Here is a 6,051-nt window from a genome sequence, read left to right as displayed (position 1 = left end):
CTCCATGACAGTAAATACAAAGGGTTCACATCTAGATGCAAACCATTCATCAATACCAAAAATAGACAGGCCAGAGTTAAATTTGCAGAAAAACACCTCAAGAAGCCAGCTCAGTTCTGGAAAAGTATTCTATGGACAGATGAGACAAAGATCAACCTGTACCAGAATGATGGGAAGAAAAAAGTTTGGAGAAGAAAGGGAACGGCACATGATCCAAGGCACACCACATCCTCTGTAAAACATGGTGGAGGCAACGTGATGGCATGGGCATGCATGGCTTTCAATGGCACTGGGTCACTTGTGTTTATTGATGACATAAGAGCAGACAAGAGTAGCCGGATGAATTCTAAAGTGTACCGGGATATACTTTCAGCCCAGATTCAGCCAAATGCTGCAAAGTTGATTGGACGGCGCTTCATAGTACAGATGGACAATGACCCCAAGCATACAGCCAAAGCTACACAGGAGTTCATGAGGGCCAAAAAGTGGAACATTCTGCAATGGCCAACTCAATCTCCAGATCTAAACCCAATTGAGCATGCATTTCACTTGCTCAAATCCAGACTTAAGACGGAAAGACCCACAAACAAGCAAGACCTGAAGGCTGCGGCTGTAAAGGCCTGGCAAAGCATTAAGAAGGAGGAAACCCAGCGTTTGGTGATGTCCATGGGTTCCAGACTTAAGGCAGTGATTGCCTCCAAAGGATTTGCAACAAAATATTGAAAATAAAAATATTTTGTTTGGGTTATGTTTATTTGTCCAATTACTTTTGACCTCCTAAAATGTGGAGTGTTTGTAAAGAAATGTGTACAATTCCTACATTTTCTATCTGATATTTTTGTTCAACCCTTCAAATTTAACGTTACAATCTGCACTTGAATTCTGTTGTAGAGGTTTCATTTCAAATCCAATGTGGTGGCATGCAGAGCCCAACTCGCGAAAATTGTGTCACTGTCCAAATATTTCTGGCCCTAACTGTATATATATATATATATATATATATATAATATAACGCTGGGAGCGTCACTCTGTCCGAGGACTTTATAGACTGCTCAAGCGCCGGCGCAGTCTGGGCCTCACAGAGTTACGCACCCAGGAGATCGCGTTATGCATAAACACTGAACGCACACCGCGATCTCCACCAGAGAGTCAGGGACCGCCAGGAGGGTAAGTATATTCACCTGTCCCCCGTTCCAGCGCTGCGTGCGGCTCCGTCTCCCGGGTCCTCTGCTGTGACATTCCCAGTTCAGAGGGCGCGATGACGCGCTTAATGCGCGCCAGCGCCGCCCTCTGACTGAACAGTCACGGCCAGAGGAGCCGGAAGATGGCAGCGCGTAGCCTGGAACGGGACAGACAGGTGAGTATAGCAAGTGCTGGGGGGCCCGAGCTAGCAGTGACTCCGGCACCTGACCCCCACAGCGCGCCGGTGTCCCCGCTTGCTCAGGCCCCCAGCACTTGGCGCCCAGCAACGATAGGTGAGTATGGTTTATATATATATATATATATATATATGGCAGCAGCATACGGGGCATATATAATGGAGCATCTTATGGGGGGCATATAATACAATGGTGGTGCAGGATGGGAGCAGCACATGACAGAACGGGGGCGCAGGATGGCAGCAGCACATGACAGAATGGGGCGCAAGATGGGAGCAACACATGACAGAACGGGGGCGCAGGATGGCAGCAGCACATGACAGAACGGGCAAAGGATGGGAGCAGCACATGACAGAACAGGGGCGCAGGATGGGAGCAGCACATGAAAGAACGGGGGCACAGGATGGGAGCAGCACATGACAGAACAGGGGCACAGGATGGGAGCAGCACATGACAGGATGGGAGCAGCAAATGACAGAATGGAGGCGCAGGATGGGTGCAGAACATGTCAGAATGGAGGCGCAGGATGGGTGCAGCACATGTCACAATGGGGGTGCAGGATGGGAGCAGCACATGACAGAATGGGGGCGCAGGATGGGTGCAACACATGACAGAATGGGGGCGCAAGATGGGTGCAACACATGGCAGGATGGGGGCGCAGGATGGGTGCAGCACATGACAGGATGGGGACGCAGGATGGAGCAGCTCATGACAGGATGGGGACGCAGGATGGAGCAGCTCATGACAGGATGGGGACGCAGGATGGAGCAGCATATACCAGGATGGAGACCATATACCAATATAGATGCTAGCCACCCGGGCGTAGAACGGGTTCAATAGCTAGTATATATATATATATATATATATATATATATATATATACAGTTAGGTCCATATATATTTGGACACAGACAACATTTTTCTAATTTTGGTTATAGACATTGCCACAATGAATTTTAAACAAAACAATTCAGATGCAGTTGAAGTTCAGACTTTCAGCTTTCATTTGAGGGTATCCACATTAAATTTGGATGAAGGGTTTAGGAGCTTCAGCTCCTTAACATGTGCCACCCTGTTTTTAAAGGGACCAAAAGTAATTGGACAGATTCAATAATTTTAAATAAAATGTTCATTTTTAGTACTTGGTTGAAAACCCTTTGTTAGCAATGACTGCCTGAAGTCTTGAACTCATGGACATCACTAGACGCTGTGTTTCCTCCTTTTTGATGCTCTGCCAGGCCTTCACTGTGGTGGTTTTCAGTTGCTGTTTGTTTGTGGGCCTTTCTGTCTGAAGTTTAGTCTTTAACAAGTGAAATGCATGCTCAGTTGGGTTGAGATCAGGTGACTGACTTGGCCATTCAATAATATTCCACTTCTTTGCTTTAATAAACTCCTGGGTTGCTTTGGCTTTATGTTTTGGGTCATTGTCCATCTGTAGTATGAAATGACGACCAATCAGTTTTGCTGCATTTGGCTGGATCTGAGCACACAGTATGTCTCTGAATACCCCAGAATTAATTTGGCTGCTCCTGTCCTGTGTCACATCATCAATAAACACTAGTGACCCAGTGCCACTGGCAGCCATGCATGCCCAAGCCATCACACTGCCTCTGCCGTGTTTTACAGATGATGTGGTATGCTTTGGATCATGAGCTGCACCACGTCTTCACCATACTTTTCTCTTTCCATCATTCTGGTAGAGGTTGATCTTGGTTTCATCTGTCCAAAGAATGTTCTTCCAGAACTGTGCTGGCTTTTTTAGATGTTTTTTAGCAAAGTCCAGTCTAGCCTTTTTATTCTTGATGCTTATGAGTGGCTTGCACCGTGCAGTGAACCCTCTGTATTTACTTTCATGCAGTCTTCTCTTTATGATAGACTTGGATATTGATACGCCTACCTCCTGGAGAGTGTTGTTCATTTGGTTGGCTGTTGTGAAGGGGTTTCTCTTCACCATGGAGATTATTCTGCGATCATCCACCACTGTTGATTTCCGTGGCCGCCCAGGTCTTTTTGCATTGATGAGTTCACCAGTGCTTTCTTTCTTTCTCAGGATGTACCAAACTGTAGATTTTGCCACTCCTAATATTGTAGCAATTTCTTGGATGGGTTTTTTCTGTTTTCACAGCTTAAGGATGGCTTGTTTCACCTGCATGGAGAGCTTCTTTGACCGCATGTTTACTTCACAGTTAAACCTTCCAAATGCAAGCACCACATGTCAAATCAACTCCAGGCCTTTTAACTGCTTAATTGAGAATGATATAACGAAGGGATTGCCCACACCTGTCCATGAAATAGCCTTGGAGTCAATTGTCCAATTACTTTTGGTCCCTTTAAAAACAGGGTGGCACATGTTAAGGAGCTGAAACTCCTAAACCCTTCATCCAATTTTAATGTGGATACCCTCAAATGAAAGCTGAAAGTCTGAACTTCAACTGTATCTGAATTGTTTTGTTTAAAATTCATTGTGGTAATGTCTGTAACCAAAATTAGAAAAATGTTGTCTCTGTCCAAATATATATGGACCTAACTGTATATATATATATATATTTATATATATATATATATATATATATATATATCTGACAATGACATACATTTATAAATGGTGGGAGAAAAGAGACCTGACTAAAAAGACATACAGTAGGTGAAATAAGTATTCATTTCTAAAGGTGCTACTGACATGAAATTCTCCCTAGATGTCGGTAAAAACCCATCCAATCCAAACAGGCAAAGAAATCAAATAGTAGATGTCCATAAATTAAGTTATGTGTAATAATGAAAAATAACACAGGGAAAAAGTATTGAACATGCTTACTGAAAAGTAATACTTCATACAAAAGCCAATTGAGTTTCCTTGGCTGTGTATTTGGGATCACTGTATTGTTGAAATGTCCACCCTCATTTCATCCTCATCATCTTTGTAGATGGCAGTAGATGTTATGACATCAAAAGAGTTCAATTTTGGTCTCCTCTGACCAGATTGTGTTCTCAGTAAGTTCAAACAATGAAAATGAAGGATCAAGTAGAGAAGATATCCACAGTATTAAAATATTTCATTTTTATTCAATCATAAATATAAAAATGATGATATAAAAATGTGAAAAGCAGAGAAGCCAAGAACAGGGGCACTAAAAGTAGGTGACAGAGTAAGATCGGGATAATACAATGTATTTCAGTAAGCCTCTTTCACACTTCCGTCTTTCAGCTCCCATCGAGATACGTCGATTTTTGAGAATGCAGGATCCAGCATTTTCTCATAGACTTGTATTAGCGACAGATTGTGACGGATGGCCATCCGTTTCATCCGTCATGCACTGGATCCTGCGTAAACAAAAGGTCCGTTGGGCAGAGAAAACGTTCAGAGGAACGTTTTTTCTGCACGTCGGAAAATCGGTCAGCGGCGCATCCTGCGCTGCCCGTCACTGGCTACAATGGAAGCCTATGGACACAGGATCTGTCGCTGACCGTCACACACAGGAATCCAGCGACGTATCAGGTTTTTTGCCTCTGAGCATGCCCGGAAGGATTTTCAAGGCAGGGGAGAAAAAAATTCTCTCTCGACGCATTAGGACTGGACACTGCCGATGGAAGTGTGAAAGAAGCTTAGGCCTCTTTCACACTTCCGTTTTTGTAGTCCCATCGAAATACGTCGTTTTTTGAGAAAACAGGATCCTGCAAAAAAATTTGCAGGATCTTTCTCATAGACTTGTATTAGCGACGTATCACGACGGATGGACACATGTTTCGTCCGTCGTGCACCGGATCCTGTGGAATTTGACGGCCCGTCTTTTCCAAAAAAAGTTCCATGAAACGTTTTTTGGCTATGTGCACACGTTGCGGATTTCCTGCAGAACTGCAGCTTTTTTTTTCCGCGCAGAAACGCTGCAGATCTGCAAGTGATTTACAGTACAATGTGAATCAATGGCAAAAAAAAAATGCTGTGCTAATGGTGCAAAAATCTGCAACGTGTGCACAGACCAAAAAAAGGTGAAGATTCTGACCAGCGTTTTCTGCCAAGAAATTCAGAATCTGCACAAAAAGTTCCACAGTCAAATCTGCAACGTGTGCACATAGCCTTTGTCTGCAGTGGAAAAACATTCCCCGACGCCTCCTGCGGCATACGTCGTTCCACAGAATGGGAGCCTATGGACACTGGATCCTGCGCACACTGTGAAACGCAGGAATCCAGTGACGGATGCAGTTTTTACTTCTGCGCATGCCAGGAAGCATATTCCAACCCGGGGAAAAGTCTCTCTCTATTCATATATTGAACTTTCTATAGTCAAGAGAGGCATATATGTAATATCATGGCACAGGGGTTGGATACAAAAAATAGTGCAGAGTTTCAGAAAAATAACTTGTAATGCTATAATGTGCAAATGAAATAAGGAATCTGAATCAGTGCATCCTCTCTAAATATATCCAAAAACCAAACTGTTGACCTATGATCATTATTATTATTATACATTTTTATAGCGCCATTTATTCCATGGCGCTTTACATGTGAATACGGGGCAAATATAGACAAATACATTAAACATGAGCAGATAACAAGGCACACGAGTACATAAGGAGGGAGGACCCTGCCCGCGAGGGCTCACAGTCTGCAGGGGGTGGGTGAGGATACACTAGGAGAGGGAAGAGCTGGCTGTGCGGCTGTTCAGTAGGTTGA

Source organism: Ranitomeya imitator, chromosome 6 (genome assembly GCF_032444005.1).
Source record: "Ranitomeya imitator isolate aRanImi1 chromosome 6, aRanImi1.pri, whole genome shotgun sequence".
NCBI classification, from domain to species: domain Eukaryota; kingdom Metazoa; phylum Chordata; class Amphibia; order Anura; family Dendrobatidae; genus Ranitomeya; species Ranitomeya imitator.
Note: the sequence above shows the minus strand (reverse complement) of the source record.